Source organism: Triticum aestivum, chromosome 6A (genome assembly GCF_018294505.1).
Source record: "Triticum aestivum cultivar Chinese Spring chromosome 6A, IWGSC CS RefSeq v2.1, whole genome shotgun sequence".
NCBI classification, from domain to species: Eukaryota; Viridiplantae; Streptophyta; class Magnoliopsida; order Poales; family Poaceae; genus Triticum; species Triticum aestivum.
The window spans coordinates 137771894-137796210 of record NC_057809.1 but is presented as its reverse complement, the minus strand read 5'-3'; the positions used below and the strand labels follow the sequence as shown (position 1 = coordinate 137796210).

The following is a 24317-nucleotide window of genomic DNA, read 5'->3' as shown; positions in this document are numbered from 1 at the left end:
TGGGAGGGGACTAGCATATATACTATACGTATGCATCCGTGAACAAGTACACCTCACTCAGTGTTGGGACTTTTTGGTTACCGAGGCACGTGCCACATCAAAATTCTGAAATTGGTTATTCAAACATCACACAACACCTTTTTGGGACACATGCATATATATCCTAGGTAGGACACTCACGTGTGACGTTTCCATCTGTGGGCCCACGAGGCCATCGTCGATGCATGCATGCATGCATCACTTTGACCTACATCGGGAGAGGTTAATTAATTTCACCAACGATGAGGATTCTTTTGGGTTGTGCATATATTACGGCAGGAGCATATAGTATGCGGTGAAGAGGGGGAAGGGTACCATCATATGTAGTACGCTTGATATGAACCTCGCTCTGTGTGGGTGCATGGTTTACGGTTTTTGAGGCAAGTGGCACATCAAAGTAGTGCATTTTGGGTATTCAACATATATATGTTTGGCCCACATGCAAAGCGGTGGTGGTTGTCCCCTCGCACCCACTTAAGAGGTTATCAGCGATATCGATGCTTTCCATCTGTGGGCCCGCTTGGTCCATCACTTCTTTTTGCCTGACAACAAGAGAGGTTAATTTGACTTAGGAGGGGATTATTATTTTTGCTCTGGGATGACATGCATGATACACTCTGAGCACACACACATACATGTGTACGTATGAATCCCTCCCATCGAGTCGAAGTGGCTAGTACAACGACACCATCATGAACCGATCTCGCTCTGTGTGGGGAGCTAGTGTATGATTTTTGACACACGCGCCAGATCAGTGTTGTGTATTCAAAGATGCATGCACGCATCACCTCCATACATATGCATGTAGTGGTTGCCTTCGAACAATACACTCCCTTGCGTGGTTATCGGCGACAAGCCTATATATTCGTGGGCCCGCGTGGACATCCATGATCACCTTGACCAACAACAAGATAGGTTACCATGGCGGATTCTTCATTTGGTTCATGTTATCGTAGTATAGGTCATGGTGAGATTCAGACCTAATTAAGTTTGAGCGCATATACTATGCACGCATGCATGCATATATGAATCCCCGTCATTGGCTTGAAGTGTGGTGTAACATACATATGCATCGTCAACCTAACCCTCACTTAGTGTGGGGATTTCTAGTTCGAAATCACGGTGCCACATCAAAGTTGTTCCATTGTTACTCAAAAACACGCCTCTCCATACATATGTTTGGGCCACACACATGTAGTGGTTGTCTTCGGGGACTAGCTACTTGCGTGATTATTTGCGAGCTAGCCCATCTCCAGGGTCACATGGACGGCCATCACTTTGACCAACAACAAGAGAGAGGTTGTACGACCAAGGTGGATTATTGGATTATTCTTGGTCCATTTTACGATCCATCTTGGTGAGATATATGCCTCTCTGGCCCGCCGACTAAAAGTGTGTGGGGGTGCTACATCGCACTTTGCTAGGTGAACCTCGGTTGGGGGGCATGCATTCATAGCTTAATTAGGATTCCCTTTGTGGCGACACGAGGGGGGTGGGGGGCTGCTAGCTACTTCACACTTTGCTAGGCGAACCTCGGTTGGGGGGAGGGGGCATGCTCATAGCTTAGGATTCCCTTCATGCCAACACGAGGGGGGCTGCTAGCTACTTCACACTTTTCTAGGTGAACCTCGGTTGGGGGGAGGGGCATGCTCATAGCTTAGGATTCCCTTCGTGCCGACATGAGGGGGGGCTGCTAGCTACTTCACACTTTGCTAGGTGAACCTCGGTTGGGGGGGGGGCATGTGCATTCATATCTTAGGATTCCCTTCATGCTGACACGAGGGAGGGATGGCTGCTAGCTACTTCGCACTTTGCTAGGGTGAACCTCGGTTGGGGGGAGGGCATGCATTCATAGCTTAGGATTGCCTTCGTGCCGACACAAGGGAGAGGGTCTACTAGCTACTTCGCACTTTGCTAGGTGAACCTCGGTTGGGGGGGGGGGCATGTGCATTCATAGCTTAGGATTCCCTTCGTGCCGACACGAGGGAGGGGTGGCTGCTAGCTACTTCGCACTTTTCTAGGGTGAACCTCGGTTGGGGGGAGGGCATGCATTCATAGCTTAGCTCGGATTCCCTTCGTGCCGACACGAGGGAGGGGGCTGCTAGCTACTTCGCACTTTGCTAGGTGAACCTCGTTTGGGGGGCATGCATTCATAGCTTAGGAATCCCTTCGTGCCGACACGAGGGATGGGGGCTGCTAGCTCTACTTCACACTTTGCTAGGTGAACCTCGGCTGGGGGCATGCATTCATAGCTTAGGATTCCCTTTGTGCCGACACGAGGGAGGGGGCTGCTAGCTACTTCGCACTTTGCTACGATGAACCTCGGTTGGGGGGGCATGCATTCATAACTTAGGATTCCCTTCGTGCCGACATGAGGGAGGAGGCGGGCTGCTAGCTACTTTGCACTTTGATAGGTGAACCTCGGTTGAGGGGGAGGGGGCATGCATTCGTGTCGACATGAGGGGGTGGGGGCAAGCAATACCGTGCGCTTTGCGAGAGAGGTGCCACATTGAAGTTGCATTTGGTATTTGAAAATCAAACCACCCTTTTGGTACATAAATTTGGTCCACATGCAAGTGTGTTCGTGTTCTGACCCTCTCCCGCGTCATTTTTTGCCAAATTTACGAACATTAGACAAGCCGGATGACGCAACAGACACGGTTCACTCAAACTAACCATGTGCCACGCCGGTGCACCTGTCACGCACACATCCGCACAGTACATTGGGCTCCACGAGGCTCCCCCTCTCAAAAATATATGCCCGCCTCGAGGGTTTTTCTATTTTATAATAGACAGTTGTTATCTCTGGACCGTGTGCGATGTTTCTTGTTCCCAATCCCGCCTGCATCCCTAGAAAATATTTCCCCGCGTCGAGGGTTTTTCTGTTTCATAACACACGGTTGTTATCTCTGGACCGTGTGCGATGCACTATCATCAAAATTTTCAATAGCCCGACATTTCACTCCTTCCTTTGACTCCCGCATAGTAAAATTTTCAGTGCCCGCGCATTTCCTCAAACACCCCATGCCCCCCTCCACACACACACACACACCAAAACCTCCTCGGGCATGCGCGCGCACACACACACACACACCCCTCCCTTGATCGAAACCCTAGCAAAGTTCCCGCCACCACCACAAGGCCTCCATTGTCAACATCTGCCAGTTTGCCCGTGCAGCTTACCCGCTGATCTCCATACCCAGGCCGCCCTGAGTTTCTTAGATCACGTCTGCCAAACGCCCCCTTTCCCATAGATCCCCATCTCCCACTCCAGAGCATCGCAAACCTAAGCCTAGCTACGCTTCCTGTGGAGCTCGAGGAGCGACTGGCCAGAAAGAGGTGTATAGTCGTCTCTTCGCCCGACGTCGCCGAGGAAGCTGACGACCATTACTGGCGACAGGCACTCAAGCAGCGGGCTAGAGTATGCGGGCATGTCTCGTCCGCTGGCTACGACATCGAGGTCATCGACAGCGATGCCCTGAGGCAGGCTGTGTTACAGGTTAAGTGGACCACCCCCAACCCCTCGGGTTCAACCGCCGTCGATCTCATCCATGGCCCGCCGCTGATCTCCTCTGGCTCGCTGTCAACAATTTGCCATTCTACATCGCCATCGAGCCCCTTTTCTCATTTCTGAAGGACACGTTCTGCGGCGCTGGCTTGGGATCCACAGCTTCCAAGTCAGATCTCATCGACGGTGACCACGAGGAAGGCACCCTCTCCGACTCTTCCAAGGGGAAAGAGCCCATCTGCTCTTCCAAGGGGAAAGCGCCCGTCTGCGACATCAGGGAGGGCACCCTACAGCCGTGCTCTTTCAAGGGTAAGGAGCCCATCTGCGACAACATGGAGCGCATCCAGGGTCCATGCTCTTCCCACGGGAACGAGCCCATCCATGAGAAGTGAGGAAACCCATGATTTGTTTTGCCATGCCTCTTCATAGGGGGAAACCCATGATTTGTTTTTCGAGTCCCTTTTATAGTGTAGTGAGAATATGTCCAGTTTTAATTGCTATATCTGGTTGTTTGCAGTATGCCTTGTTTATTTCAGTTGTTCACAATGTGATGCTCCATATGTGCAATTATTTACTGTGCACTACATTTCATCAATCCAGTTTTAAACATACCGATAGGAATGCATATATTTGCTTGCTGTTAAGCCTGTTATAGCTAGCATATGCCTCTTTTAAAGTTTTTTGATTGTTCGGTTGTTTGTAGTTAGCATATGTTCAGTTCGAATGCTATCTTTGGTTGTTCGTAGTATGCCTTGTTTATTCCAGTTATTCACAACGTGATGTTCTATATGTGCAAGTATGAACTGTGCAGTTCAATTTCATCAGTACTAGTTTCAGCAATACCACTATGAATGACTACATTTGGTTGCTGCATCTTGTAGTTAACATGTATTTCCATTTTTATTTAACCATAACCAGTGTACTTAGACCGGCACAATACCAATTTGAATGACCATGTTTGCTTGTTGTTAGATGTTTGGCATGTTGCAGTTAGCACACCTTTCCACTTGTTTTGCTTTACTAGTGTGCTTAAACCTGCACACTGAAGCTATCTTTTGGAGATTATTTTGTCTTCCATGTGTAATTTTGGTTGATGTTTAGCCTGTTGTGCTTAACATGCTTCTTGATGTACCTACACAGGACAATTTTGGGAACGACTGTTGTTTTCCATCGAGGTTAGTTTCATCCCATGGCTTATATCTGCTCACTGTTCAGGATATCGGTAGTTGGTACCATATAGGCCGACGGCTGATAAGGGACTAATCGATGAATCGGACTTTTAACTGAATATATCTGCAACCCATCTTTCCTTAGGTTAGCTAGGGCCATATGTAATATATCTGAGGCTACATAGTAACATGCACTGTACTTAATGTCTAAATATGCAATCCTAGGCTACATAGCAACAAGGAAGAGTGTTACATTAATGTTCTAATGATGTCTAGATATACTTAGAAGAGCAGCAGCAGCAGCAGCAACAACAACAACAACAACAACAACAACAACAACAACAACAACAACACAACCCTGTTTGGATACTCAACTTAGCTAGAGGTTAGAGTTAGTTTCTAGCTCATTACTAACCCTGAACTAACTCCATCCAAAGAGTTGTTTGGATGGCAGGGTTAGATTGACAATAAATGCACTAGAATAACTAGCTCCAATTAGCACCTCTTGGGTTGGATACTAGTTTTTTGGGTGGTTTATGGATGCAACTAGCTCAAACTATCCCTCTTGTTTAGATATACTTTAGGGCTATTTGAGCCCGAACTAGCTCAAACTAACTGTAACCCGTGGATACATCAGCAGATAATTTGTAAGAATGAACTAAACTCCTTCCGGCCCATAATATAAGATGTTAATTCATCTAATATGTGAGTATATTGGATGTTATAAGATACTCCCTCCATTCCTAAATATTTGTCTTTTTAGAGATTTCAAATGGACTACCACATACGGATGTATATAGACATATCATAAAAGAGTGTTGTACTACATCATTGTGCAATTGTTGTTTAGCTTCTAATATTAACTTGGTGCTTTTAGGTACATATGTCATTGGTAAAGATCCGCTTTTCGAACTTCCTGCGTATGGGGCAATGAGATATCGATGAACGAGCATCAAGTGAGGAAGCTGATAAAGATTGTTAGTAAAATGGGTCCAAAGATGGCAATTAAACTATTTGTTTACACTTTATCCAAGACAACAACGAACTGCGGGATGGTAAGTAAGAACTCTGTAGCCTTCTTTTTACTGCCCATAATGAGTTGTGTTAGATGACAATGTCTGAATATTTTTTCTTTGCAGTGGTTGCCAAAGCAGTTTACTCAAGATTACCTCTCAAACTACATGATTGATGGGCATGCAAAGGTTAAAGTATTTCTACCAGAACACGATGATTATCTAGATGTTTTCATGAAGATCGTGAAGGATGGGCGGTCGGCCATCACAAGGGGTTGGACTAGAGTCGTGTGTGCCTTCTGCATGGAGGAGGGCACAATATGGGCATTCCGCTTCACCTTGTTCAGCAACCAGAATATACTTTGCCTCTTTATTTACCGTATTTAATAGTACAAGTATACAATTGTGGTTCATCATTCTTTATTTGGTTCTAATGTAATTATTGAACATATGTACCTATGAATCGAATAATGCATTGGTTGTTTGAACATGATGGATATGAATAAAGCTGTAGCATACATTCAAATTCAAATCCAAACCCGGTACAATTTTGAAAAGCAACAATTAAATTACGGTGAAATTACGCTCTCCAGGTTGTTACGGCACACACGGTTGGTAAAACACAAACGTTTGCGATATGCACCATAATCGGAGACGGTTCACAGAGACGAAACGTGTGCAAGCATGCACACAGTTGCCGTTTGCAAAGCATGTGCGATGTCAGACAATATCACAAACAGTGCGGGCAAACTAAACGTTTGTGTTAGTTGCCTTATCATACACGATTCACAACCATGAACTGTTTCTGATGAAGTATGCATCGTAAACATTGCACCACAGAATAGCGTTGCGATAGTTGTCGTGTACGACGATGTTACGACGGTCCGGCGTTTAGTAATCATGTCCGACACTCGTACGACGATTAGCTAATCTTCTTAACGGTGAACCGTTTGTGATGGTCCGCGCATCATACATGTTCTATAATAGTGAACCGTTTGTGATGGGCCGCACATCGTAAGGGTAGCACCATAGAATACCGACTGCGATGGCAATGCGAGCAGAAATGAGTAGGAGTACTGTAGGGGCCCTATCCCCGACGATTTCTGGGTCGTGTGGGAAGGACCCCCCTATCGCCCACACTCACTTGGCGATGGTTTCAAATGCCGTCACGGAAAGGGGTTTTAAACCATTTGTTTAGGACCGACGCACACCAGTGAATGGCTTCAGGCCAGAACTTCCTTGGAGTCTTGTACTCATCAAGCATCGTTCGTGCCATCTCAATGAGGGTTCTGTTCTTGCGCTCCATGATGCCATTTTGCTGAGGTGTATATGGAGCAGAGAACTCATGTGTGATTCCCAATGTATCAAGATAAGTGTCGAGGTCGATGTTCTTGAATTCTGTGTCGTTATCACTTCTGATGTGCTTGATCTTGATGCCATAGTTGGTCATGGCATGATTGGCGAATCGTGTGAAGACATCCTGCACTTCAGTCTTGTAGAGAATTATGTGCACCCATGTATATCTTGAGTAATCATCAACAATGACGAAAACATAGAGACATGCAGTGGTAGTAAGGGTAGAGTAGTGAGTAGGGCCAAATAAGTCCATGTGAAGCGGCTCGAAGGGACGTGTTGTTGTCATGATTGTCTTCGAGGGATGCTTGGCCTAGTCATCTTTTTGGCTTCTCAGGCACCACATAGATGATCCTTCTTGAACTTGACGCCCTCGATGCCTATGACATGCTTCTTCTTCACGAGAGTGTGCAAGTCCCTCATGCCCGCATGTTGGGGAACGCAGTATTTCAAAAAAATTCCTACGATCATGCAAGATCTATCTAGGAGATGCATAGCAACGAGAGGGGAGAGTGTGTCCACGTACCCTCATAGACTGAAAGTGGAAGCATTTAGTAACGTGGTTGATGTAGTCGAACGTCTTCGCGATTCAACCGATCCTAGAACCGAACGTACGGCACCTACGTGTTTAGCACACGTTCAGCACGATGATGTCCCTCGAGCTCTTGATCCAGTTGAGGATGAGGGAGAGTTCCGTCAGCACGACGGCGTGGCGACGGTGATGATGAAGTTACCAGCGCAGGGCTTCACCTAAGCACTACGACGATATGACCGAGGTGTGTAACTATGGAGGGGGGCACCACACACGGCTAAGAGAAGACTTGGTGTGCCTTTGGGGTGCCCCCTCCCACGTATATAAATGAGGGGGAGGAGGAGGTTGGCCCTAGAGTGGGCGCACCAAGGGGGGAGTCCTACTTGGACTGCCGATCCAAGTAGGATTCCCCCCCTCCATCCTTTCTACGGAGGGGAAAAAAGGGGAAGGAGAGGAGGGGAAGAGGGAAAGGGGGGCCGTGCCCCTCCCCTTCCTATTCGGACTCCACTTGGGGGGCGCCCCCCCTTGCGGGCTATCCCCTCTTCTCTCCCATGGCCCATAAGGCCCATGATTTCCCCTCTTCACTCAGAACCATTCCGATGTCCGAATGCAACCTTCCAATATATCAAACTTTACCTCTCGACCATTTCGAGACTCCTCGTCCTGTCCGTGATCTCATCCGGGACTCCGAACAATTTCGGTCATCAAATCACATAACTCATAATACAAATCATCATCGAACGTTAAGCATGTGGACCCTAAGGGTTCGAGAACTATGTAGACATGACCGAGACACATCTCCGATCAATAACCAATAGTGGAACCTAGATGCTCATATTGGCTCCTACATATTCTACGAAGATCTTTATCGGTCAAACCGTAACAACATACGTTGTTCCCTTTGTCATCGGTATGTTACTTGCCCGAGATTCGATCGTCGGTATCATCATACCTAGTTCAATCTCGTTACCGGCATGTCTCTTTACTCGTTCCATAATGCATCATCCTGCAACTAACTCATTAGTCACATTGCTTGCAAGGCTTATAGTGACGTGCATTATCGAGAGGGCCCAGAGATACCTCTCCGATACACGGAGTGACAAATCCTAATCTCGATCTATGCCAACTCAACAAACACCATCGGAGACCCCTGTGGAGCATCTTTATAATCACCCAATGCAATAGAATTGCATTGATCATCAGTAAACTGTGCATCATGTTTCCTCGAGATAAGATCAGAATGGAATGGAACAAACAGTATTCATATTGACATGTTGACATACCTCTTTGTATGCTCTCAGATCACCGCTGGACTTGGACACTTCGACGACGCAGTGTGCTGGTGTTACCTGGATCACCTGCACTTTTCAGATAAGCAAAATTAGATAGATGACACCGCGACTGTCATTTTTTGAAAAAAGGCCACTTGTAGTGAGGCTAACATTCCAGATCCCACATGTCAGTGGCGCATCCAGTGGCATTCATCAAATTGCAAATTGTTTGGTATTGCTATCTCCAGTGGTATATGAGAATATATGGCACAACACTTCACCTCAGCCGAGAGCGTAAGATCAAGCATGCTTCATGATAGCAATCTGATGTCCTGAAGCTTTACCTGTGCCACAATTGAAATCCCAGGATCAAAACTTGACCTGTGATTTCTCAAGATCATTCAAGATGCTGAATTCAAATATTGCCAAGCTCTGGCTAATTACCATGGAGCTGCCCATTCTCCTCGCTGACAAGCTCACATCCCTGGCTGCAGCTGTGATTATCCCCAGTGTTTCCTGCACCGAATGCGGCGAGCCGAGCTTTGTTTTCTGGTCAATGGTGATCATGCATCATCAGCCAAGTCAGCCACCGGAAAAATTTAGGCACAAGCTAGACCCATTTGTTGATGTAGGTCAAATACATATGGAACAATGTTGACAGGATATGGTCAGTGACCTGCTCCTGGAAGAGTCCTGACAAGTCGAGATCTCTGCAGGTCGCTATCAACCGGAACGTGTTGATGAACTGCTCAGGCTCTGGATTCGCTCCCCCGGCTTCTCTTACCTAGACAAAAGGCAAGTCCTGGCAACTGAAGGTAGGAAATGACTGGTGCAGAGTGAAGGAAATTAATATGTGGGTATGTGTTCCAGAGCTGTGTTTAGTACTCTTACCTCTGTGCTGTGACTGCCATCACTATCTGTGCCAGCCTCATCAAGATCAACACAATCATCACCATCATCACTCCCAGTTCTCCTTACTGATGGATTGTAGCCCTCTTGGAACCACTCGTCATCGAAGATATCATTTACCTTCGCTCTCTACATCACAATTGTCAGATGACCATGCTAGTAATTGTTAACATGAGTTGGTCTAATGTTTCTAATCGGATTACCGTTATAGGAGACGGATCCAGTATCCTCAATATGATCTTCTTCTGAGGCAGCGTGATCCATTGCGGTAATGCATACTGTGCCCGAGATATCTTTGCGACGATAGTTGTCAGTTGAAACCTCGCATCAGCAAGGTGTAACGAAGCAAAAGGCATCATCAGACACTAGGATGTTTATGCTTACCCTTCTGTACAAGTGTATCAAGCTGCAGTCCTGGAATGGCAGATAACCAGCAAGGAGTTCAAACAGGATCACACCGCATGACCAGATGTCCGCGGCCGCCCCATCGTAAGTCTTGTGCTGAATCACCTATCCGAGCATCAAAATTTAGAAGTTGGCAATGCAAAATACTGAAACTTTGTGTAGTTAGGCCATGCCAAGCTCTTATTTTTGCTGGAGCGCTATGATCTTTCAAGTACCTCAGGAGCGACGTAGCACGGAGAGCCGCAAGATGTGGATACACTGGTGGAAAAACAGGCTTCCGTCCAGCCCCATAAGTCGCGAAGCTGTAGGAACCGCGACTAATGGGACCTTTAGTCGCGGTTCTGGAGGTGAACCGCGACCAAAGGCCTGGGCCCAGGGCGCTCGATGGCCAGCTGGCGCACGTGAGGGTCTTTAGTCGCGGTTGGCCAGGACAACCGCGACTAAAGGCCTTCGGGCACCTTTAGTCACGGTTTGCCAGGCCAACCACAACTAAATCCCCTCCCCTATATATACCCATCCAGCAGCCAACACTTAGCCATTTGGAGCCATTCTCTTCACAAGTGGGTGTAGGTTTGCTTTTGGTTCCTCTTATGCACATAAGGTGTTTGATGAAATGCCCCAAGAGCATGAAACAAACATGACATGAAGTGTTGGAGCCACACTCCTCGATCGCGGTTAGCAACTTGATGAACCTTTGATGTGTCATTGATAAAATATGCATGTGTGCAGTTCATTGTTTAATTTATATTGTTTGTAGCTAGTTAGTTTAACAAATGCATGATGGTTAATTATATATTTTATATTATAATAATGCAGATGAATCGGCAATGGATGTACGGTAACCGACTCTCCGGCGAGTTCACTACGGGTTTGAAAGATTTCCTCGTAGTGGCTAATGCGAACAAGCAGGGGGGTTTTGTTATCTGTCCATGTGTTATCTGTAAGAATCAGAAGGGTTACTCTTCCTCAAGAGATGTTCACATGCATCTGCTTCGGCACGGTTTCATGCCAAGCTATAATTGTTGGACCAAGCATGGAGAAAGAGGGGTTATAATGGAAGAAGATGAAGAAGGGGATGATTTCATCGATGAAAGCTATCTTGCTCATTTCGGTGATACTTTCATGGAGGATGCTGAAGGTGAAGGGGAAGGTGAAGAAGAGGCACGTGATGATCCCGTTGATGATCTTGGTCGGACCATTGCTGATGCACGGAGACGCTGCGAAACTGAAAAGGAGAGGGAGAATTTGGATCGCATGTTAGAGGATCACAGAAAGGCGCTGTACCCCGGATGCGATGATGGTCTGAAAAAGCTGGGCTACACACTGGATTTGCTGAAATGGAGGGCAGAGGCAGGTGTAGCTGACTCGGCATTTGAAAACTTGCTGAAAATGTTGAAGAATATGTTTCCAAAGGATAACGAGTTGCCCGCCAGTACGTACGAAGCAAAGAAGGTTGTCTGCCCTCTAGGTTTAGAGGTTCTGAAGATACATGCATGCATCAACGACTGCATCCTCTACCGCGGTGAATACGAGAATTTGAATGAATGCCCGGTATGCACTGCATTGCGTTATAAGATCAGAGGCGATGACCCTGGTGACGATGTTGAGGGCCATAAACCCAGGAAGAGGGTTCCCGCCAAGGTGATGTGGTATGCTCCTATAATACCACGGTTGAAACGTCTGTTCAGGAACAAAGAGCATGCCAAGTTGTTGCGATGGCACAAAGAGGACCGTAAGTCGGACGGGGAGTTGAGACACACCGCAGATGGAACGCAATGGAGAAAGATCGACAGATGGTTCAAAGATTTTGCAGCTGACGCAAGGAACATAAGATTTGCTCTAAGTATGGATGGCATGAATCCTTTTGGCGAGCAGAGCTCCAGCCATAGCACCTGGCCCGTGACTCTATGCATCTACAACCTTCCTCCTTGGTTGTGCATGAAGCGGAAGTTCATTATGATGCCAGTGCTCATCCAAGGTCCGAAGCAACCCGGCAACGACATCGATGTGTACCTAAGGCCATTAGTTGATGAACTTTTACAGCTGTGGGGTGGTGTCCATGTGTGGGATGAGCACAAACAAGAGGAATTTGACCTACGAGCGTTGCTTTTCGTAACCATCAACGATTGGCCTGCTCTTAGTAACCTTTCGGGACTGTCAAATAAGGGATACAATGCATGCACGCACTGCTTACATGAGACTGAAAGTGTACATTTGCCAAATTGTAAGAAGAACGTGTACCTTGGGCATCGTCGATTTCTTCCGAAAATTCATCCAGTAAGAAAGAAAGGCAAGCATTACAACGGCAAGGCAGATCACCGGCCGAAGCCTGCGGAACGCACTGGTGCTGAGGTATTTGATATGGTCAAGGATTTGAAAGTCATCTTTGGAAAGGGTCCTGGCGGACAATCAGTTCCGAAGGGAGCTGACGGGCACGTAGCCATGTGGAAGAAGAAATCTATATTCTGGGAGCTAGAATATTGGAAAGTCCTAGATGTCCGCTCTGCAATCGACGTGATGCACGTTACGAAGAATATTTGCGTGAACCTCCTAAGCTTCTTGGGCGTGTATGGGAAGACAAATGATACAAAGGAAGCACGGCAGGACCATCAACGTTTGAAAGACCCTGATGACCGGCATCCGGAATGGTTTCAAGGTCGTGCCAGCTACGCTCTGACCAAAGAAGAGAAGGTCATCTTTTTTGAATGCCTGAGCAGTATGAAGGTCCCGTCTGGATTCTCGTCCAATATAAAGGGAATAATAAACATGGCGGAGAAAAAGTTCCAAAACCTGAAGTCTCACGACTGCCACGTGATTATGACGCAATTGCTTCCGATTGCTTTGAGGGGGCTCCTGCCGGAAAATGTTCGAGTAGCCATTGTGAAGCTATGTGCATTCCTCAATGCAATCTCTCAGAAGGTAATCAATCCAGAAGTTCTACCACGGTTACAGAACGATGTGATCCAATGTCTTGTCAGTTTCGAGTTGGTGTTCCCGCCATCCTTCTTCAATATTATGACGCACCTCCTGGTTCACCTAGTCGAAGAGATTTTCGTTCTCGGTCCTGTATTTCTACACAATATGTTCCCCTTCGAGAGGTTCATGGGAGTATTAAAGAAATATGTTTGTAACCGTGCTAGGCCAGAAGGAAGCATCGCCAAGGGCTATGGAAATGAGGAGGTAATTGAGTTTTGTGTTGACTTTGTTCCTGACCTTAAGCCGATTGGTCTTCCTCGATCGCGGCACGAGGGGAGACTAAGTGGAAAAGGCACGATCGGAAGGAAATCAACGATATGTATGGACGGCCATTCTCTGACTGAAGCACACCACACTGTACTGACCAATTCCAGCTTGGTGGCTCCGTACTTTGAGAAACACAAGAATATTTTACGCTCGGACAACCCGGGGAAGCCTGAATCCTGGATTAGGAAGGCCCACATGGAGACTTTCGGCAGTTGGTTGAGAAAACATTTAATGAATGACAATGATGTTGTAGATCAGCTGTACATGTTGGCCAAGACACCATCTTCGACTATAACGACTTTCCAAGGGTACGAGATAAATGGGAATACATTTTACACGATCGCCCAAGATAAAAAGAGCACCAACCAAAACAGTGGTGTCCGCTTTGATGCAGCAACCGAGAATGGGCAAAAGGTCACATATTATGGTTACATAGAGGAGATATGGGAACTTGACTATGGACCCTCCTTTAAGGTCCCTTTGTTCCGGTGCAAATGGTTCAAGCTAACAGGAGGTGGGGTAAAGGTGGACCAGCAATACAGAATGACAATGGTGGATTTCAACAATCTTGGTTACCTTGACGAACCATTCGTCCTAGCGAAAGATGTCGCTCAGGTTTTCTATGTGAAGGACATGAGTAGCAAACCGAGGAAACGGAAAGATAAGAAAACGATCAGTACATCATGCGATGATCCAAAGCGCCACATTGTTCTTTCAGGGAAAAGAAACATCGTGGGAGTGGAGGACAAGACAGACATGTCAAAAGATTATAATATGTTTGCTGAAATTCCGCCCTTCAAAGTGAACACCGACCCAAGCATTAAGTTAAATGATGAGGATGCTCCATGGATACGGCACAATCGTAAGCAAGTAGGGACACAAGGGAAGAAATGATGTGTAATAATTTATTGTACCAAACTTTGTTGAATGGATCATGTGAATTATATTACCCGTGATGTGTTTGGTGTCCATTTTCGAATGATACATGAAATTTGGAGTGCTGTAGTCCATGACGCTCTGCAGAGTCCGGCCGTACCACCATAGCCGACGACCGGCCTCTGGTATATTATTTTGAATTGAATTAGTTTTATTTTTCTTAATTTTTGATATATTATTTGTATTTTTAGAATTTTGAATTGAATTAGTTTTATTTTTCTGAATTTTTTGATATATTATTTGTATTTTTAGAATTTTGAATTGAATTAGTTTTATTTTTCTGAATTTTTTGATATATTATTTGTATTTTTAACATTTTGAATTGAATTAGTTTTATTTTTCTTAATTTTTTGATATATTATTTGTATTTTTAGAATTTTGAATTGAATTAGTTTTATTTTTCTGAATTTTTTGATATATTATTTGTATTTTAGAATTTTGAATTGAATTAGTTTTATTTTTCTGAATTTTTTGATATATTATTTGTATTTTTAACATTTTGAATTAAATTAGTTTTATTTTTCTTAAATTTTTTGATATATTATTTGTATTTTTAGAATTTTGAATTGAATTAGTTTTTTTTCTGAATTTTTTGATATAATATTTGTGTTTTTAACATATTGAATTGAATTAGTTATATTTTTCTGAATTTTTTGATATATTATTTGTATTTTTAAGATTTTCAAAAAGAAAAAGTATTTGGAAAATACCTTTAGTCGCGGTTGGCCTGCCCAACCGCGACTAAAGGTGGTTGCGCGCGGGAACGAAAAACCCGCCAAAAAAGTCCTTTAGTCGCGGGTCGCCTCCCCAACCGCGACTAAAGGTTACCCTTTAGTCGCGGGTCGCCTCCCCAACCGCGACTAAAGGTTTACCTTTAGTTGCGGGTCGCCTCCCCAACCGCGACTAAAGGCCCTTTAGTCGCGGGTCGCCTCCCCAACCGCGACTAAAGGGGGGGGCTATAAATACAACCGCCCGACCCGTCGCCTCCATTTCTCTGCTTGTTCTCTGCCGCGCCGAAGGCCTGCCGCCCTCGCCCTCGACGCCGCCCGCCGTCGACCTCGCCCTCGACGCCGCCCGCCGTCGCCCGCGCCCTCGACGCCGCCCGCCGTCGCCCGCCGCCCCCTCTCGCCCACGTACGGCGCCCGTCGCCCCCTTTCGCCCTAGTACGCCGCCCGCCGGCCTCCCTCGCCCACCGCGCCGCCTCGCTGCCCTCAACGCCGGCGGCCGGCCTCGCCGCCCTCAACGCCGCCCCCCAATCCATCCTCGGGCCGCCGGCCTCGCCGCCCTCAACTGCTCTACAGAGCGATGATCGAGAGAGAGAGAGAGAGAGAGAGAGAGAGAGCAGAGAGAGAGAGCAGAGAGCAGAGAGAGAGAGAGAGAGCAGGGAGAGAGAGAGAGAGAGAGAGAGGGAGAGAATTTTTTAACTAGTTAATTAACAAAAAAACGGTAAAATTTGATAATTAACAAAAACGGTAAATAACTTAGTTTAACAAAAACGGTAAATAACTTAAAACTTGATAATTAACAAAAAAAAACCGTAAAATTTGATAATTAACAAAAAAAACGTATATACGGAGAGGGGGCGGCGAGGGGGGCGGCGATGCGCGCGGTGTTTTTTTAGGGATCGAGAGGGGACGGCGAGGGTTATAAATGTGTTGTCCTCGCCTCCCTCTCCGTGACGCCGTCGTCTGCCGCCCCGTCTCGCGCTCTACCGCGACACCCTCTCCCACCCCTTCCTCGCCCCCTCCTTTTGCCACCGCCCTTTCGCCACCGCCACCGCCACCGCCCCCCTTCTTCACTTAATTAATTTGTTTTTACTACATGTTTTCAGGACTGACATAATGGCGGACGATAGAGCTGACCCGATTATGGACAACTATGATCCGGACGGTGAAGCACATATGTTTGGCATCATAAACGGCGATATTCTATATGTGCCGACCGGAGAAGAAGAAGATGATATCTCTTCTTATCTGAACCTTGACGGTGAAGATGAAGGGCGCCGTCAGCAAGATGATGCCGAACAAACGTCGATAAACGACGATCTTCAAATGGAAGTAGCAACCACCTCCGGCGCCGAGGTATATATATACATTGAGCCTCTGGTGATACAAACTAACTGATTTGAATAAATATGTGTGTACTAACGCGCGCGACTCTTTCTTATTTTAGCCCTCGGCCGGATCGTCGAAACAATCGAGTACGTCGTCAAAGCGTCGCGCAACCAAGACGATGAAACAAGGAGAAACATGCACCATCGAGGTTGTCGACAGTGCAACCGGCAGGCCGCTGGAGCCCCGCAAGAACGCCACCAAGTTTGTCAGCCAATGCGGAGCCATTGTTAGAGACAACGTCTCGATCACCGTCCAGGAGTGGAATGAGCCAAAGAAGGCACGAATTGATGGTTTCACTTTTGTCGATAAGAGAACAAAAAAAGATTGCTTCAAGAAGCTTATGGAACATTTCGTTCTACCTCCGGAATACAACAAATTCGATGAGGAGGGTAACAAGATTGAGGAAAACAAGGAGAGGAGGAGGCTAGTCAAACAGTTCGCTCTTCATAAGATGGCCGACGCATTCCGGAAATTCAAGCAAAATCTAGCCCATGACTTTGTCAAGCAGAACAAGACTCCGGATTTCAAAGGACAATATGAGAAACTGAAACATGATTGGCCAGAATTTGTGAAGCAAAAGAAATCGGAGCAGTTCATTCAAATATCGAAAAAAATAAGGAAAATGCGGCTAAGAAGGAGTACAATCATGTTATGGGGCCAGGAGGGTATCGCATTTGGGTGCCTAGGTTGGAGAAGATGGAGAACGAGCTGAGGGCGCGAGGAATCCGTCCAGGTACGGAGGGATGGGACCCAAGGGCCAAAAGCTGGTGGTACGGGCATGGGGGAACGCTGAACCCGGAGACAGGGGAGTGTGTTTACCGGGGCAAATTAATTAAACCCACCCAAGCCCTTATTAACGCAATGAGGGATGCTCAACAGGGGAAGATCAAGTTCAACAGAGAGAACGACGCGCTGACAAAAGCCCTCGGGAATCCTGAACACGGAGGACGTGTACGAGGCATGGGGCACATTCCGTGGAAAATAGGGTTCCCCAGAACGATGACCCGTACGGTTACAGAAGCCGTAAGAGAAAGATGGATCGGGAAGCAGATGTTGTGGCGCGGTTGGCATCGGAAATGGATGTGATGAAGAAAACCGTGAGTGTACTAGTAGCCGAAAGAGATGCAGCTCGGGTGCAGCATGAAGATCATCCAGCGGATCTCGGAAGCCAGCAGCGGAGAAGCAGCGTGGCTTCCACGGAGGCCCCACCGGCTGGTGCAGATGCACCGACGATCGAAATTACTGCACCGGAGCCTCTGGTGGTCGAAATTACTGCACCAGAGCCTCTGGTGGTCGAAATTACTTCACCGGAGCCTCCTCGCTACCCCGTGGACGATATAAAGGAGATGAAAGAATGTCATCTGTATTATCCTATCGGGAACATGTCCATGAAGGTAGCCATCGGCAGTGCTTTACCATGTTTACCTGGAGCACTCCACCACAACAACCCCATTCAAGATGGCTATGCTCGTGTCACGGTGGAGGACATAGTCCAAGGGTTTGAGGACCTGGAGATTGACATTGCTACACCTGAAGAGGAGAAAAGACTTGGAGATGTCAAGCGCCATTTCATTCTATGGCAAAAGAAGTTTATCAAGTTTCCAGGCGAGGCGCCAAGGACAACAAGTCCACCCCCCTACGGTGGTGGTGGTGGCGGTGGCGGTGGTGGTGGTGGTGGTGGTGGTGGTGGCGGTTCACCTACACCTCCGTCATGTCAGCCGACGCCGCCCCCCAGTCCACAACGTCCGGCGGGTGATCAGCCGCCGCCCCCCAGTCCTCGTCCGGCGGGTGATCAGACGCCGCCCCCCAATCCACCTCCGGCAAAGAAGCAGAAGCAGTCCTGGATTATTAACCCGGACCCTTATGTACCTAAGACCACAAAGGTACCGGAGCCATCACTGAAGCCTCTCCCCAGAAGGCCTTGGGAACGTAGTGCCGAGGAAGTCGACGCGGCCGCGGCTGCTGATTTGGAGAAATGGAAGGCGGACTGCAAGAAGAAAAGCGAGCCCGAGCCCAAGCCAGTATTTTCTGATGAGCAAAAGAAGTGGGCTAAGTCATTTTTGAGCACACCGTCCCAAGCCGCGAAGAATCTGCCTAACGACTATGCACGTGAACTTCGCAGGCAGGCACTCATGTTCAAGGAGAACAAAGAGTGGGAGAAGGCCGAAAGTAAAAAAAGCGGGAAACAAGTTGCCCAGCTCGGGGAACAAAGTAAACAATCGATTGCCCCGCTTATAGTGGAAGCCTTCTGTCCGGATGCCCCCGAGATCATACAAGCTGCGGCAGCACATGGATTGACTGTAACGAGTGCCAGAGAACAAGCGGCCAACTTAGGTATTACTCTTCGTGAACTGTTAGGCCTTGATGAGGCGCCAGTGAAGGAGGTAGTAATTACATATGTCAAGAATGGGCCTCTCGTCGAGCCTGCGCAGGAAAAGGATCTACCTCCACAAATGAAAGGTCTGCTGAAATGGTACAAGGGTTACATAAAAAATAAAAACGCCAAAGAATATATTTATGCGGAAGTTAGACATGAGCATCACTTCAAACATTACTATGTACAAATTGAACTGAGTGAATTGTTCCAGCTTTTCAATCTGCGCGAGCTCGATAAATCTATCATCAGTTGCTATGTTCTGTAAGTGATTTATTAATTTCTACCCCATCTCGTTCATATTGCCTGCACTATATATATGTCCTAACTATATTGTTGTGTCCGCTATTATACATGCAGAATGAAGATTAAGGAATGCAGAGTAAGGAACATCCATGATGTTGGGTTCATTGACCCACACATCGTTAATGGACATGTGTTGGAGCGTCACCCCGCCGACGTGGAGGCAGACCTGTTGCAGTTTCTTACAAAGCAGGAACTCAAAAGTGATATTCTATTTCCTTACCATTTTGAGTGAGTGTTTCTGTCTTGAGCACATTCTCTTTTGTTTACTCCATGCATGGTATGTGGCCGGCTAATCGATGAGTTATGCATGACGTACTGTGCATGTATCGTGTCCGCAGGTTCCACTGGATTCTGCTAGTAATTAAAGTTAACACCTCAGAATGTCTCGTCCACGACTCTGTGAATATGGATCCAAAGCTTTGGGGCGGCATGAGAAGAATGCTGCAGAAGTAATTATTTTCATTCATTTGCACTCTATATCGATCGGCCTATTTCGTTCATTTCCTAATATCAAGTAACTAATAACTCTCTTGTTCATTTAATTTTCTTTGCCTCGTAGGGTTTGGAGACGGTTCGTAGATACAAAGGTCGGTGAATTCAAAAAAGAGCTAGAATTCAAAATGTTAAAGGCTAAGAATGCTGGGGATATTCAGCCACCGGAGACCAATCTATGTGGATACTATGTCTGTGAGATGATCCGGAGATACACCTCTGAGCGGGTTCCGAGTGATACCAATGCTCAGAGGAATAACCTCCGGTGGATGCTTAGTCCAGAAGCTCGCTTCCGACCACTTCAAGAGGAACTAGCTGGATGGTTCAGCAGGGAAGTCCTCCATCCTAAAGGAGAACACTATTACGAGGACGTAGAACTTTATATGCATTAAATCATGTATGGAAACTTGTTCAAAATTATATATGGTCATCCGATGATATTGAATATATATTGTATATTCCTCTTGAATTCTTTTTGGTTCTAATTTCAAATTTATTTGAAATTGTACATTCATATGCATGTATGTAGTACCGTAGAATATATGAAACTCCTTCAAAATTAAAATAAAGCACAAAAGAAATAAAACAATACAAATTAAACAGAAAACAGGTTTGGGGGGGGGGGGGCTAAAACCCTAAACCTGTGGCGGCCTTTAGTCGCGGTTGGCCAGAAGAACCGCGACTAAAGGTCCTCCGCCCCGACGGCCGCCTGGCGCCCACGTGGACGGGCCGTTAGTCGCGGTTCTTAAGCAGCCGCGACTAAAGGTGGGGGGCTTTAGTCGCGCTTATTTGGTCGCGGTTGCGCAACCGCGACTAATGGCAGTTGCGAACCGCGACCAAAGGCCTTTTTTCCACCAGTGATAGCAACTGCCCTGGCTGGAAGAAAGTCAGATGCAAAGTTTTGGAGTTGATCAATCTGAATCATTGAAAACTGAAATGAGATGAGCTCACAGCCTTTGCAAGTTCTTACTACCTTCCGTAGCACGCTGAGGCCAAAATCAGATACCTTGAGATTGCCCTGATTATCTAGCAACAAGTTTTCAGGCTGTTGACACTCTCAAAAGCAGAATAACTCAGTGATGTGGCAACCATAAATGAACGATGATCGAGGAAGAATGCAAATCAGTTTGCATCATCGGGGATGAAAAGAGTTATATGCAAACATGCAATTAGCTAGGAGAGAATGAGAATATATTGACCTTGAGATCCCTGTGAAAGACGCCTCTCCGGTGGCAATAGTCCACAGCATCAATCAGCTGGTAGAAGTACTTCTTCGCTTCCCTCTCGTCCAGTCTCTTGAGGTAACTCTTAAACAGAAAATTCAGGAACCATAAGAAAAAACCACCTGGACAATAACCAAGAACTGTTGCTTGATGAAGATGTCTGTCTTACTAGCTTGTCGGAGAGCTGCCCTCCCGGGACATACTCCATCACCAGACATATCTTCGTCTTCGTCGCGATCACCTGCGCAAATGTAACCGCGGTGAGGCGCGAAAGAGGGTTCGATTCTGCCAAAGTCCTGATGCTAGATGCTTGGGCAACCAGAAGGATGGAATGGTGAAAGGAGTTTGAGCAACTACCTCGTGTATCTTGACTATGTTGGGGTGGTTGAGAAGCCTCATCGCGCTGATCTCTCTCTTCACCTTCGAAGGCCAAGCAAAGAGGCCGTCACGGAATGCTCCGCTCCATGGACGGCGGAGTATTGTTCACAGAAATAACAGCCAGACAGGACATATAGGTACCTGGTACATGAGGTTGTTCCTGAGCACCGTGCTCCTGTCGATGACCTTGACGGCGACGCAGCCGCCGGTCTCGGCGTCGACGGCGAGCCGGACCTTGGCGAAGGCGCCCTCGCCGATGGTCCGGCCGACCCTGTACTTGCCAATGCTCTCCGCCAGCACCATCTTGCTCGTACCGAGCAGCAGTCCTTGATCAAGCAGTGGCTGGACGGGAATGTGCGCTTGTCTGTGGTGGTAGTGTACGACGGATGGCACCGTGAAACGGAGATGGGATGAAAGGGGGAAGGTGGTTGGGGGTTTGGGGAGAAAGTAGCCGTGGCAACGTGATTTCCGGGCGCAACTGCCGGTCGCCGTCTGGCCGTCTGCCCTCCCGTCAACGGCGTGCACCACGGCCCGGTAAAAAGGAGAGGCCCTGTGTGTCTCCCGCTCGTCGACGGCGTACATGGTCGGCCGGCCTCTGGTCATGGAATGGAAGATGCAAGTATAGTGTGTGTGCGTGCCACGTGCGCTATTGAATCCCCACGCAAAATAATAACGAGCAGAATTATTATTATTATTACGGCTGCAGTTAATAATAATAATTATTATTATTATTATTAGTATTATTATTATTATAGGCGTTGTCGATGTCGATCCCGTGCAGCAAGCCCATCTCATGCTGGAGACGATGGCGCCCAAGTAGCACCTTGTTGGTCATGGTGAGCACGCCGATGTGGTGCAGTGTAGCAGCTATGAGCATTGCCCGAGTAGACATGGATGTGCTCTCCATGCCCCTCCTCAAGGTGGCGTTGGCCCTGTTGTTCGGGGAGTTGTCGATGTCGACCCCGTGCAACAAGCCTATCTCGACGAAGTTCCTTGGTGAGGGAGTCGATTCTCTAGTCAAAGTTGGTCTCCACGGCCGATATGCGTCTCTCCACCTTGTTCAACACATACTCTTGTGTAACCTCCAAAGCCAACACATAGGTGGGCTGCAAGATTGGATCATACTCACTCCATTCCAAAATATAGTGCGCCCGCGCTTCCCGATGTCGAATTTTGACCATAAATTTAACGAACGAGACCGACTGCGACGGGAGAATGAGGAGCTCTCCTAGGTGGAGTGGTGGACAGCACAAAGGTTGCTGTCGCCGGCCTGGGTTCGAGTCTCATCATTCTCCTATAAGAATAAGACAGGGGGCTTCTTTCCCTCTGTTCTCATTCTTTTTTTGAGACCGGCTGCGACGGGAGAAAAACTTACATAATTAAAAACTTCTTTCGAATACTAATTCACAGATATAACTTTTGCTCCCGCCGCAATCGGTCTTGATAGTTAAATTTACGGTCAAAGTTGAAGCACGGGGATAGAGGAAGCACTCCATTATGAAATGGAGGGAGTACATATGAAGTGGTAGTTTCTCCTCCATGAGGCGCCCACTTCCATGCACACCATCAACACTATTGGACCTCCTTGAATCCATTGAAGCTTCTCAAAGACAAAATCCGCAAGAGAAAAAATAGTATCGTGATCAACGTATAGCTCTGATACCAAGATAATGCGGGCGCCGCTGAAATGATCTTTCACGGTGCCAAAGAACCCATAAGGAGCAACAACTATCTCCCTCAAGTGGCAAAGAACAAGAGAAAACACTCGCTTGATTTACAAAGGCGCAACCCAAACCATGAAACTTGCGAACCTATATAGAATCACAAGAGGGAATTACAAGGATCCTATATGAATTGAGGACATACCCTTCAATCCATACACAAAGCTAACACCTCAAGGATACTAGTGCTCACAGCACAACACAACCTAACCGGCTATCTACAAGCATAAACTTAGATATTCCATGTCCCGTGCACATGAAACAGCTAGGGAGTACTTATACTAGAAGTACCTACTAGTTAGGTGTGACAAGAACAACAAAATGAAGGGTCCAAGCTGTAGCAGGAGCAAACTTGTTAGGCCTCACGCTATAATCAATTCATGCACAATTTGCATGGGAACTTGCACAACTTTTGACTCATGATCTCAAATAATGCACCTTTTTTTTGAATGAAAGCCGACAATCTTTTCTAGCCTCTAAAACATGCTAGACCCTTCTAGAATTAATTAGGTTTAGGTGTGGGAAGCTGTAGTTGGAAATTTGATGTGTCATTTCTTTCAAAATAGACACTAGAAGCTTCTCAACTAAGATAATGGTCTTGTCCATATCTTTCTTTGGCTGCTCTAATGGTTTAATATTTGTGCTATCATGAACCTCATCCTTTGATGCCTTGGTCATGATCTGGTCCACATCACTCCCAGTATTGCGTCTACTATCGTCGGTGAGTGTGTGGAGCTGTGTCTCCGACGGGTCTGTCCTTGGTGGGTTTGTTTGGATCTGGTCGTAGTTCACCTACATTGGTGTGTCTTCAGGTTGGATATTTTGATCTACACTACTCTTCAACGGCAACGTTTGTCGTTCTGATGCGCTGGTCCTACGGGGCCTTAGCACAACGACTTTCCGACTGTCTACTACAACAAGTTTTGTTAGACTTCAGCAAGGAGGGCAATGATGCCGGATCGTCTTCGGCTTACTTCAGTGCTTGTAGTCGTCACTAGATGGTCTACAAATCTGGATGTATTTTTTTATTTATGATGTTTATTATACTGTCATGGTTGAATATGAATAGATCGAAAGTTTTTCTAAAAAAAGGTTTCTACATATAGTCCCAAAAGTAAATTTACATATTTCAAAATCATCTGCTCTCGCATTTACCTCCCTGACCAGCGTAACATTTGTTCCTCCCGTTTGTGAGTGGATGTCCTTTATCACTGAGCTGCTATCTGAAAAGATAATAGATAATGAGTGCACCATCACATTACTAGCAAGTGATTGTGCTCGTAAGTAATAACTTCCCGTCATGCCCCGGTTAATATTTTTCTTTTTGAGAA

General features: G+C 46.7%; 1 pseudogene; it reads right to left on the bottom strand.

Moving 5' to 3' along the window:
- Positions 1 to 8691: 8691 nt before the first annotated feature.
- Positions 8692 to 21818, bottom strand: LOC123130472 (CBL-interacting serine/threonine-protein kinase 21-like; annotated as a pseudogene).
- Positions 21819 to 24317: the final 2499 nt, after the last annotated feature.